Here is a 12,905-nt window from a genome sequence, read left to right as displayed (position 1 = left end):
CTTGAGGTCTGGAGTTTGAGAGACCAGCCTGGCAACATGGCAAAACCCCGTCTCTACTGAAAATACAAAAATTAGCCAGGTATAGTGGCGCACGCCTGTAATCCCAGTTACTTGGGAGGTGGAGGCAAAAGAATCATTTGAACCTGGGAGGCAGAGGTTGCAGTGAGCCAAGATCGCACCACTGCACTCCAGCCTGGGCGACAGAGCAAGACTCTGTCTCAAAAAAATAAAAATAAAAATAAAGAATATGGCTGGGCACAGTGGCTCTCACCTCTAATCCCAGCATTTTGGGAGGCCAAGATGGATGGGTTGCTTGAGCTCAGGAATTGGAGACCAGCCTGTCCAACATGGCGAGACCCCATCTCTACCAAAAATACAAAAAATTAACTAGGCATAGTGGCGCATGCACGTAGTCCCAGCTACTCGGGAGACTGAGCCAGGAGGATAGTTTGAGCCCAGGAGGTGGAGATTCCAGTGAAGCAAGATCATGCCACTGCCCTCCAGCCTGGGTGAAAGAGCGAGACCCTGTCTCAAAAAAGAAAGAAAGAGAGAGAGAGAGAGAGGAAGGAAGGAAGGAAGGAAGGAAGGAAGGAAGGAAGGAAGGACGGACATAACCTAAAGTAAGCATTTCACCACTGGCTGTGTGACCCGGGGCAAGTGACTGAACCTCTCTGAGCCCCAGTTTCCTCATCTGTAAAATGAGGGTAATAATCATAGCTGCTCTACCAGGTCGTGGAAGGATTCAGGGAGCGAATGCGCAGTGCCTGGCTCATGGAAAGTGCTCGGTAAGTCTTAGCTGGTGTTATTGTCATTATTAATGCTATGACGCTCTGATAAGCAATACCAGGGAGAGCCAGGCTTCGTTTAGAGAGCCAGGAAAGGCCTGATTAAAGCTTGCATGGGGGAGGGTATAAAGCATTCCAGCCAAAAGAGATGGCACAAAGGCCCTGAGGCAGGAAGGGGCAAGACACCATCCAACAGCTAAAAGGAAGCCAGAGGGGCTGCGCAAATCCCCAAGCCTCAGTTTCTTAATCTGTTAAATGGGCATAATAGTAGAACCTATTTCCTTCTAGGCTGTGAGGGTTAGGTGAGACTGTGTTTAAAGTTTCCAGCATAAGGCCAGGTGCAGTGGCTCATGTTTGTAATCCCAGCACTTTGAGAGGCTGAGGAGGGCAGATGGCTTGAGTTTAGGAGTTTGAGACCAACCTGGGCAACATGGCAAAACCTGGTCTCTACAAACATTTTAAAAATTAGCTAGGTGTGGTGGTGCACATCTGTAGTCCCAGATACTTGGGAGGCTGAGGTGGGAGGATCGCTTGAGCCCCAGCATTAGAGGCTGCAGTGAGCCATGATGGTGCCACTGCACTCTAGCCTAGGCGACAAAGTGAGACCCCGTCTCAAACAAACAAACAACAACAACAACAAAAAAAAAACAAGGTGAGTTAAAGAAAGCATGTTTATGGCCTAAATTTGACCTGTGGAAGGTCATGCGCTCAGTAGGTGTTTAATAAATGAGGCCCCTTTCCCTTGGGAAGTCTCCACCTCCAATCTCCAGAGCCACGCCCTCCTCTGTGTCTCTGCCTCTACCTCCCTGCCTGGAGTTCAGACCTTCCTAGGCCAGGCTGGGACCCTGGGACCTGAGACCTAGATCCCTCCAGTTCAAGAAGAAGCTGAGCCTCACCCAAATCTAAGTGCACCCCCAATCCCCATCCCTCCTCCTCCTGCCTGGGGACCCAGGATCGTGAAGCACACAGGTGGATGGTGTGGGAGGCACATGTTACCAGCCTTGTCACCACTGCTGCCGCTGCACCCTCCCCTGTCTGTGGCTTCAGAAAACCCTAGGAGCCAGGTGACAGAATTCTTCAGGGTCTGCACCTGCTTTAGGGACGGTGACTGACTCAGAGGTGCGACCAGGTTCAGTTCATGGTAAATGTTCCAGTGAAACAGGCAGAAAAGAAATGACATGAGGTCAGGGCCAGAGGGGGCCTTGGAGGTCAGCCCAACAGTGTTCAGTGGGGAAACTGAGGCCTAGGTTATGGAAGGTCACGTAGCAAGGTGCTGGGACCCAGGTCTGCTGACTAGAAGAGATTCACGACACCTGGGCCAGCGTGGTGGCTCACGCCTGTAATCCCAGCACTTTGAGAGGCCAAGGCAGATGGATCGCCTGAGGTTAGGAGTTCAAGACCAGCCTGGACAACATGGTAAAAGCCCGTCTCTACTAAAAAATACAAAAAATTAGCTGAGCGTGGTGAAGCACGCCTGTAGCCCCAGCTGCTCAGGAGGCTGATGTGGGAAAATCGCTTGAACCTGGGAGGCGGAGGTTGCAGTGAGCCGAGATCACACCACTGCCCTCCAGCCTGTCCAGCCTGGAAGACAGAATGAAACTCCATGTCAAAAAAACAAAAGAAAAAAAAAGAGAGATTCATGACGCCTTTCTTCCAGAACAAAGTCTAGAGCAGGGATGTCGGAACTGAGGCATCATGTTCCCTGAACTTCCACATCCCCTGGGTCACAGAAAGAGGATGGCACTGGAGCCTTACAGGCTGTGTTTCCATCCTGGTTCTGCCACTTACTGGGTGTCCTCAGACAAGTTGCTTAGCCTTTCTGGGCCTCCAGTTCATCAGCTGTAAAGTGGGAATAAACCCTTTGTCAAAGTTACGTGAGAATTTGTGTAAAATGTCCAGTTCATAATGGATGCGTAAGTCTTTTTGTTTTTTTAAAGGTACTTATACCTGGCTTCATTTCAAAAGGACTTAGAAGTGACTTAGAAATATATATCACGATGCCAAAGCAGGAAATGCCCTGATGAGGGGAACATGATGGATAGCGGCATAAGGTTCCATATGTCAAGCAATGGGCTAAACATGGGCTCAGAGTTTCCTGGCAGCCAAAGCAAAGAGAGATACACAACCATTACTTGACTCCTAGAATCCATAAGCTGAGAAACTACTAGTTGCTTACGGGAGAAAAAAACTGGTTTTTCATAGAAATGAGATGTGAGAAATATCTCATGTGTGTCTTCAAAAATGAACATTGTAAAAAGTTGTGTTAATTATGTTTCCTTTCCACACTCTCAGCCCTTCTCTAACTACTCATTAGGGTCACCCAAACCCTACAACTTCAGCAGATGGCATCATGGCTAAGAGCCGAGGTCTTGAAGACAAAACCAGACTCCATTCCTGTACAGACTTGGGCTAGTATCTTCCCCTCTGAGCCTCAGTTTCCTCATCTGTAAAATGGGGAGGGAGGATTTATAATGATAACTATCTCACCGGGTTGCCTCAAAGATTCTAGGAGTTATCTTCCATGAAGAGTTTGGAATGGAGTCTGGCACACAGTAAGTGCTCAATAAATGGCTCTTACAAGAGGAACTCAATAAATGTTCAATGAATGAATATCACAGGGCATCTTATCCCCCAAACCGTCCCTTCTATGCTTCTTGGCAGCAGGCTTTCTTCCCAAACCAAATTGAAACTCTGGGTGTGTGTGTGGTGTGTGTGTGTGTGTTTTAATCAGTTCCAGGGTTTGTGGGAGCCAAAAAGCCCAGGTTAATGGAATAGAGCCGAATCCCCTGTGAATTTCAAACCCTCCTTGAAAGGCCTTCGCTTTTTCCTGCTCAGCCACTGGGAAACCGCCGCCTCCACTCGGGGAGGAGAAATTGAATAATTGATGCAATTTGAATAACACTAGGATTTGTAATGATATTGAAATGTAAAGATAAAAAGGGGCGTGAACAGGCGCTGATAGCGGAAGGAAAAGTTGTTAATAGGCACTTAGGGGCTGGCGTTGGGGGGAGGACGCACCACTGGAAACATGCACTGAAAAGACATTTAAGAGAGGAGGCGCAGGGGGTGGGGGTGAGCTGGGAAACCTCCACCCAACAAGAGGGAATAACCATATTCATAAATAAGATGCAGAAATTTCTCCCAACTCAGCAGCGCTAACAGTTAGAGAGTGGATAATTATTTAAATGCCAAATCATTCTGTTCATTAGAATCCCAAATCATAGCTAAAGAAACTGATTGCCCAGGGCAGGGCTGAGGAGGCGGTGGAGGAGGAAGGAGGTGGCTGGAGGAGCAGGAAATCAGGGGAGAGTCTCCCCAACCTCTGGTCCACGCCAGGGGTAAGATGAGATACAACAGATGGGAAAGTGGCTTCAAAAGTCAGAGAGACTTGGGTTCAAGTCCAGGATCTGGTACTTCCTGGCAGTGGCCCAGGGGCATGTTATCTTACCTCTCTGAGCTTTAGTTTGCCCAGCTGAAAAATGGGGTTAATACAAGGATGTACTGTAACCTTCATAGGTTCAATACTCAAGGCCTGCAGCAAGACAAGACACCAAGACATGAGGTTGCAGCAGAGAAAGAGGTTTAATTGTAGGGTCACTGAACAAGGGGACGGGAGGAAACCGCAAATCCATCTCCCAGAGGAGTCTGAGGGTGGCGTTTTTAAGAGTTTTGGAGTGGGCTGAAGTGTGGAAATGGTTGATTAGTGGAAGAGGGCAGGGCAGAGTCATGGGGCAGGAAGAGGAAGCAGCTGTATTCTCACACTGATCCCGTTCCTCTGTGAGAGTTGCTGGAATTCCAGGTCTGAAAAATACCTTAAGCAATCCTTAAACAAAACCCTTATGATTCTAACGTCAGAGATCCCATCTATAACAACAACAGGAATGCAAGTCAGTTCTTAAACCGTCTCATGAATCCGATCTATAGAAACAGTGCGGACGCAATAGTCAGTATCTAGTGCTACGTGACTTTTTGCAACAAGGAAATGGGCCAAGTGCAGCCTGATTAATGCTTAATTATAACTATATTTCTGTCCAGAACCCAGCATGTCCTTCTTGTCAACCCGGTGGGGACGGTTTTATTACTTCATAGGCAATGAGTGTTATCTGCTATTAATAGGGTATGATCTTGGGTGGGACTGAGAAAGGGTGGAGGAAGGAGATAGCTGAGTCTGGGGGAGGTGGGAGAGAAGTCTCCGATGGGCCTCAAGATGAGCCCCTTTCTCCCTCCTCATTCCTCCCCTCTCTTCCCCAGTCACAGCCATAGGACCTGACTTCAGAGGTAGATACTGGGTTCCAGAGACCCTAAGGGACTTGGCCAAGATGGCACAGTAAGCCGGTGGCAGAGCCAGGGACCCCAAGTACCCGTGCATCCTGTAATCCCCCAACTCCCACCTGACCTGGCTGCCCTCCGGGGTGGGCCTGCTCAGTCCCCTGGGAGCGTTATCGTCTGTGGACAAGAGTCACAAGGGCAAATCAGTAACAATTTGATTATACGAAGGACTCCAGGCTGGCTGGCGCCCCTTCCCACGGCAGATGGCCAGGCTGCCCCTCGGACACAAGCCAGTGAGGTCCTGGAGCAGGGAGCACTGGCTGGGCTCAGCTGGGACAGGAAACCCCAAACCAAGCAAGCAACACGTGCATATGAGCTCTCACTCTAAGGATGGTGATAGCAGTAATAAGACAGTCGCACATGTGTGAGCGCGACAGCATCTGCTGGCTTTTATCCTATGCCAGGACCTATGCTAAACATTCTACACCATCTAGGTGTTATAACAACCCCATGAGCGGTGACGACGAGGAAACTGAGGCCCAGAGACTCAAAGTCACTAGCTCATGTAGCCCCAGAGATGTGAAACAAAGGTTTGCGCCTAAGTCTGCCTAAAACCCAAGACTCTCCGTGTAACTCGGGGCAGCACCCAAGCCTCAGTCCTTGGCCAGCGCCTTACTTCCTCTTCACCATGGCTCTGGGAGGTCCCTTAGGCACCCTGTTTGCAGGTGAGACTCTGCACAGTCCCACAGAGAGGTGGAGAAGGAGCTGGGATTCAGGCATAGGTTGCTCTGTTGTCTCATTGTTATGCACCCCCCGTCTGGCTTTCTTTTTCTTTCTTTCTTTTTCTTTCTTTCTTTTTTTTTTTTTTTTTTTTTGAGATCTAGTCTCAGGCTGGAGTGTGGCAGTGAGATCTTGGCTCACTGCCACCTCCACCTCCTGGGTTCAAGCAATTCTTCTGCCTCAGCCTCCCAAGTAGCTGGGATTACAGGAATCCACCACCACGCCCAGCTGAATTTTTTATTTTATTTTATTATTTATTTATTTATTTATTTTTGAGACAGAGTCTCACTCTGTCGCCCAGGCTGGAGTGCAGTGGCCAGATTTCAGCTCACTGCAAGCTCCGCCTCCCGGGTTTACGCCATTCTCCTGCCTCAGCCTCCCGAGTAGCTGGGACTACAGGCTCCCACCACCTCGCCCGGCTAGTTTTTTGTATTTTTCAGTAGAGATGGGGTTTCACTGTGTTGGCCAGGATGGTCTCAATCTCCTGACCTCGTGATCCGCCCGTCTCGGCCTCCCAAAGTGCTGGGATTACAGGCTTGAGCCACCACACCCAGCCTGAATTTTTTATTTTTAGTGGAGACGGGGTTTCACCGTGTTAGCCAGGTGGTCTTGAACTCCTGACCTCAGATGATCCACCTGCCTTGGCCTCCCAAAGTACTGGAATCACAGGCATGAGCCACTGTGCCTGGCTTCCCATGTGACTCTGGAGCCTCAGACCTCACCTTGTTCCATCCCACCTTGCCAACCTCCACCCACCCCACCAGCATCCTACCCTGTGGCCTCCTGATGACCTAGGAGAGCTGCCTGGGTGTTACTTCTACCTTTGTTCAAATGACACTTCAGGGGGCCACTCTTCGGGGCCAAGAAGCCTGGGGAACCAGCCACAAGCCCCTGCATGGGCCCCCTGCTTGCTGAAGGTCACGCTGGTACTCACATTCAGTCTAGGTTGGGGGCCAAGCCTGCCAAGGTGCCCTAAGTAGTAATTGAAATATTAGCTCTATGAATATGTCAGTGGCTCTGTGCTGACAGGCAACTCCTCTAGCTGTGAGGCAGGGCCCTCTCCTTTCCCCTGGGGCCACACTGAGAGAGCTGAGAAGGACTGGGACCTGGGCCAGCCAGAGGATCTGGGTTGGACCCTGCATCGCTGTGCAGCCTTCATCAAGTCCCTTCCCCTCTCTGCGCCTTTGTATTACAAAATGGATACATCCATCCTTCCCGCCTCATCCCATGACTGAGATTAGCCTGGGGCCTGACATACAGTATGTGCTAAATAAATGCTTGATGGGATTCACCAGAACAATGTTTTCCAAGGTGAGACAGCTGTTCTACCTGCCCAGCGTCATGTGAGGTGCTTGTTACAAATGCAAACTCCTGAGCCCCACCCGTAACAGCAGGTTCTGGGGTCTTGGAGTCTGCATTTGTGACAAGCGCCCCCAGTGACCCCAGCGGGTACTGCCCAGCACCCCTGCTTCCTGCTGAGGTAGGAGGAGCTTAGGTTTTGGGGCAGGCAACTGAGCCTCAGTTTGCTTACACATCAGTGAGAACAGAAATATTCCCCTCTTGGGGCTTTCAGGAGGAAAGAATGAGATACCAGGCATGACCCGTAGTAAGTACCCAGAAAATAGGCCAGGTGCAGTGGCTCAAGCTTGTCATCCCAGCACTTTGGGAGGCCGAGGCAAGTGGATCTGTTGAGGTCAGGAGTTCAAGACGAGCCTGACCAACATGGTGAAACCCCGTCTCTACTAAAAATATAAAAATTAGCTGGGCTTGGTGGTGAGCACTTGTAATCCCAGCTACTTGGGAGGCTGAGGCAGGAGAATTGCTTGAACCCAGGAGGTGGAGGTTGCAGTGAGCCGAGAATGCACCACTGCACTCCAGCCTGGGTGACAGAGTGAGAGTCTGTCTCAAAAAAAGAAAAAAAAAAGTACCGAGGAAATGATATTCCCCCTTCCACCCACCCATGCCCCTTTAGTGGAGGACCAAGCATCAGCACACACCCCCAAAATGGGGACAAGTGGCTATCCTGCCCCTCAGGAGCCTCGTCAGCAGGGCCCGCTCCAAATCGATCTTTTCCCCCCCATTTTTGCAGACAACATCAGCATCTCTTGGGGCGGGCGAAGAAAATGCCAGCGTCAGCACACCACATGCCCCAGCCAGACACCGCTGCTCTTTATTAATTAACCGCCAGATGTTAGTTTTGCATCTTTTATCAGAGGGAGGTTTGTCATCGGGATCTTGTATGTCAGGCCATTAGGGAGAGTCAGGAAAACATCCCTTGGGGGACCCTGGAGTTGGCAGGGAGCCGGGAAGGAGGACATGAAACCAGGTGTCCAGCCCTCTCCCCTGTGAGCCATGCAGCCCCCAGCCCAGTGCACACCTCTGCCCCGGCCGCCCCAGCCCCCAGTGCCTCCCTGGCAGTGGCTACAGCAGCCAGCCATCTGGTCCTTTAAGAAAGGTCCCTGAGGAGGCTACTCAGGCACCAGTTCACTGGGGCCACTTTGGGAAGAAAAGCAGCCCCAGCCCTGCTCTCCAGAGTCACAGTCACAGTGGAGAGACAGCCACAATCCAGTAAACCCACATCAATAGCATGACGACAAATTGTGATCTGTGTCATGAAGGAAACTGACAAGCTTCAAAGAGAGGGCAAACAGCGGGCAGGGGACCTAATTTAGATGAAGCAGTTCCCTCGGGGAGGTGACATTTAAGTGGAATCGTGAAAAAGGAGCCGGGGCAGAAGGTTCCAGGCAGAGGACACAGCAAGGACAAAGGCTCTGGGGCAGGAGTGAGTTTGGCATGCTTAAGGAACTGAAGAAAGATTCGCAAGGCTGGAGCGTGGTGAAGGAGGCAGCCACCAGGCTGGCAGGGTTGGCTGGGCCCAGACCAGGGGTCCTCAGGGAGCCTGGGGAAGAGCGTGAAATTCTTGTCTGGAGGGCACTGAAGAGCCACAGAAGGCTTTGGAGCAGGGGAGCGATGTAGTGAAGGGATTTCACGTTAGGAAGGTCCCTCTATGCAGAGCAAGGAACAGACTGGCTGCGATATGGTCAATTACAAAGGACAGCAGGACCCAAACAATGGCTTCATCAGGGCACAGCATGTTCCGGGTGCTTCCCGGGTGCCAGGCAGGATTCACACTTAAGAGTTAAGGAGGCAGAAATGGCAAGTCTTATTGCCCCATCGCAGGTGGGTTGTAAGGAAGAGTAAAGCTCGCGCCACCCACCCCGGAGTCCTTTCATGCTCCCAACACCCTCTAAGACTGGAATTATGGGTTGTCTGCATTTTACAGATGAAGAAATGGAGGCCCAGAGACATGCAGATGTGTGCTCAAGGTCACACCGCTAGGAGCAGCAGGTCCTGCATTTGAACCAGGTCTGCCTGCCACCGTCTTTACTGTGAACAGCTGCCCAAGCTCAGGCAGGTGGCAAGTAACAGCTCACCTTTACCCTGCTGCTTTGCGATGACTGCGTCATCCTCTCCCAGTGACACAGCAAAGGCCACTGGGCAGAGCAGAGAGCGGGGTCCGCCTCGCTATTTGACCTGACCGGGCAGGGGTCAGTAAGTCCCAGCTCCAGGCTGTCCCAGCCCAAAGGTCAGCGTCACCTTCCTCCAAATAGATACGGCCCCATTACTCTGGGTTATTTTCTGCCTGATCCACGCACCATCGGATAAACAGGTGATTACTTCTCCCCTCAGTTCAGTTTCTTTTCTTTTTTTTTTTTTTTTTGAGACGGAGTCTGGCTCTGTCACCCAGGCTGGAGTGCAGTGGCGCGATCTCGGCTCACTGCAAGCTCCGCCTCCCGGGTTCACGCCATTCTCCTGCCTCAGCCTCCCAAGTAGCTGGGACTACAGGCGCCCGCCACCTCACCCGGCTAGTTTTTTGTATTTTTTAGTAGAGACGGGGTTTCACCGTGTTAGCCAGGATGGTCTCGATCTCCTGACCTCGTGATCCGCCCGTCTCGGCCTCCCAAAGTGCTGGGATTACAGGCTTGAGCCACCGCGCCCGGCCTCAGTTCAGTTTCTAATTTGCATATGATACATATCGCCCCCAGGAAGTGTGTATATGTGTGTTGTGTGTGTGTGTGTGCGTGCACACACACGCATGCGTCAGGGGTTGGAAAACAGAGCTCATGTCTTATTTATGAGGAATAAACAGGAGCACAAGCTTGCATAATCAACACATATTTAATCTGGCTCTTATTCACCCTTTTGACTCTAATCAGGCCAGGTCTGCGAGTGGCTCTGTGTGCGTGTATATCTGTGTGTATCTGTGTGTGTGTGTGTGTCCACAGGCTACAGGGGGATGCCCCTGCTAGAATCTTTAGCCCACCGTGGTCAGGGCTGATGGTTAGGGCATAGACAGCTGAAAACATCACCTGACCCTAGGGGCTCACCCTGGGGATTCCTCAAGAGGTAGTTGGGGAAACCAGACTTAAGATCTGGAAGGAGGGCATTCGCTCCCCCCAAGTTTGCAGTGCAATTTTAAAAAATATTGCCAAAATGTGTCTGAGCTATCCAAAGTACTTACAACCAGCAATATAAATTGTGCAGCATTAGCCACAGTTCTGTTTGCAGTGACATCTAACATCACACATTTTTCAGCAAGATAGAAAAGCAAAAGTGAAAAAAAAAAAAAAAAAAAAGCCCAGCAGAATCAAGGTCACATGCTCATACATGCCAGAGCTAAGACTTGAACTTGGGACTCAGGTTAGTGCCACCTCATCATTCTGGCTTCCTGATCATGAGGAGAAAGAAAAAAACTGGGAGAAACCATCAGTGTGCCCACCTGCTACTCTTCGGCTCCTGTTCCAATGAGAGAGAAACTGAGACCAGAAAAGTGAAGGGATTCGCCTATGGTCACACACAAAACCATGCAAAGTTTGAATTCAAATCCAGGTCTTACTCTTTTGTTACAGTCAAAAGAGTATTTTGTGGACTGGGAATTCAGTCAGGGCACAGCAGGGACAGCTTGTATTTGCTCCATGATGACTGGGCCCTCATTTGGGGTGGCTTGAATGACTAGAAATATGTCCCATTTCTGCCGGGCGTCGTGGCTCTCACCTGTAATCCCAGCACTTTGGGAGACCAAGATGGGCAGATGGCTTGAGTCCAGGAGTTCAAGACCAGCCTGGCCAACATGGCAAAACTCTGTCTCTACAAAATATACAAAAGTTAGACAGGCATGGTAGTATACACCTGTAGTCCCAACTACTTGGGAGGCTGAGGGAGGAGGATCGCTTGAACTTGGGAGGTTGAGGCTGCAGTGAGCCATGATTGCACCACTGTACTCCAGTGTGGGTGACAGCAAGACCCGGTCAAAAAAAAGAAAAAAAAAAAAGAAAAGAAAAGAAAAGAAAAGAAAAGAAAAGAAAAGAAAAGAAAAGAAAAAAGTGTTCCAGTCAAATGGGTTTTCTTGATTTTTCTCCAAGTTGAATATGCTGGGGCTGAAATGCCCACAGTGGCTCTTTCACTCACATATCTGGCTCCCGGAATCAATGGCTGGGACATCTAGAGCTGGCTGAACATGTCCCTCCTCTCCACCCAGCCTCTCCACTTAGCCAGCTTTGGACTTCCTCACAATATGGCGGTCTCAGAGTAGTTAGACTTCTTATGTGGCAGCAGGCTTCCACCAGAGAAAACATTCTGAAACCGTGGGTGTTTTCTCTTTTGGTATGCTTGTTTGTTTCTATGAATACACTGTTTTTGTAAAAACACAAATGATGAGTGTGTGGTGTAAAAATTCAAACAGTAGGCCGGGCGCAGTGGCCTGTAATCCCAGCACTTTGGGAGGCCAAGGGGGGTCAAGGGGTGTGGATCACCTGAGGTCAGGAGTTTGAGACCAGCCTGGCCAACACGGTGAAACCCCACCCCTACTAAAAATACAAAAAATTAGCTGGGCATGGTGATGGGCCCTATTACTATTATCACCATTCCTACCACTACCATTCCTACCACCACTATTGCCATTACCACCATTCCTACCACAACTGCCTGTCCAGCTACTTGGGAGCCTGAGGCAGAAGAATCACTTGAACCCGGGAGGCGGAGGTTACAGTGAGCCAAAATTGCGCCATTGCACTCCAACCTGGATGACAAGAGCAAGACTCTGTCTCAAAAAAAAAAAAAAAAAAAAAAAAAAAATTCAAACAGTATGGAAAGTATAAAGATTCCAGAAAAAAAAAAAATCAGAATTCCACCACCTAGAAATGAACATTTGGTGAACTTCAATCAAGGAATTCTTCTGCAACCAAATTAAAAATCGAAGTGTGAATGGATGAATGAGTGATGAGCAGAAGGACGAATGGGTAAGTATGAGGGTGGTGACTGAGTTGATGGAGAGAAAAAAGAAAAGAAAATTTGGGAGGCCAAGGCAGGCGGATCACTTGAGGTCAGGAGTTCGAGACCATCCTGGCCAACATGGCAAAACACCATCTCCACTAAAAAATACAAAAAAAATTAGCTGGGCATCATAGGAGCTTGCCTGTAATCCCAGCTACTCAGGAGGCTGAGGCAGGAGAGTCACTTGAACCTGGGACCAGAGGTTCCAGTGAGTTGAGATGGTGCTACTGTACTCCAGCCTGGGTGACAGAGTAAGACTCCTTTTCAAAAATAAAAATTAAAGAAAATTGTGACTGTTGAGGATTTTAAGAGTTGAGGAAAAGGACAGCTAAGGTTCTGTGGATGTTGGAAAGGTGGTGGTAAGAGACCTGGCTTGCCAGACCCTCACCCTAGCCACTCAGCAGCCATGACTGAAGCTCATCTGCTGCAGAGTCCAGCTCCCAATGGGATGGTAGAGCATTCTAGAAACAGACCACTTCCCTTTGGTGAATCATCTAAGGGTCTCTAGCATGGAGGCCCACACCACACAGAGCCAGGATGGTTTACCCTCGACCGTGCCTCCACGCTAGTTACCTGCCTGCATCCTCCTTCAACTCAATCCACCTTCAACTCAAACTCTCATCCTTCCCTGCCCTTGAGTGGCTCTTGCCACCTACAAGGTGGAGTCCAAACTATTACTACCATTCCTACCACCACTATTCCTACCACCACTATTACTAGTACCACCATTCCTACTGC

This window comes from Macaca nemestrina, chromosome 10 (assembly GCF_043159975.1).
Source record: "Macaca nemestrina isolate mMacNem1 chromosome 10, mMacNem.hap1, whole genome shotgun sequence".
Lineage (NCBI taxonomy): Eukaryota > Metazoa > Chordata > Mammalia > Primates > Cercopithecidae > Macaca > Macaca nemestrina.
This window is presented reverse-complemented; position numbering follows the sequence as displayed.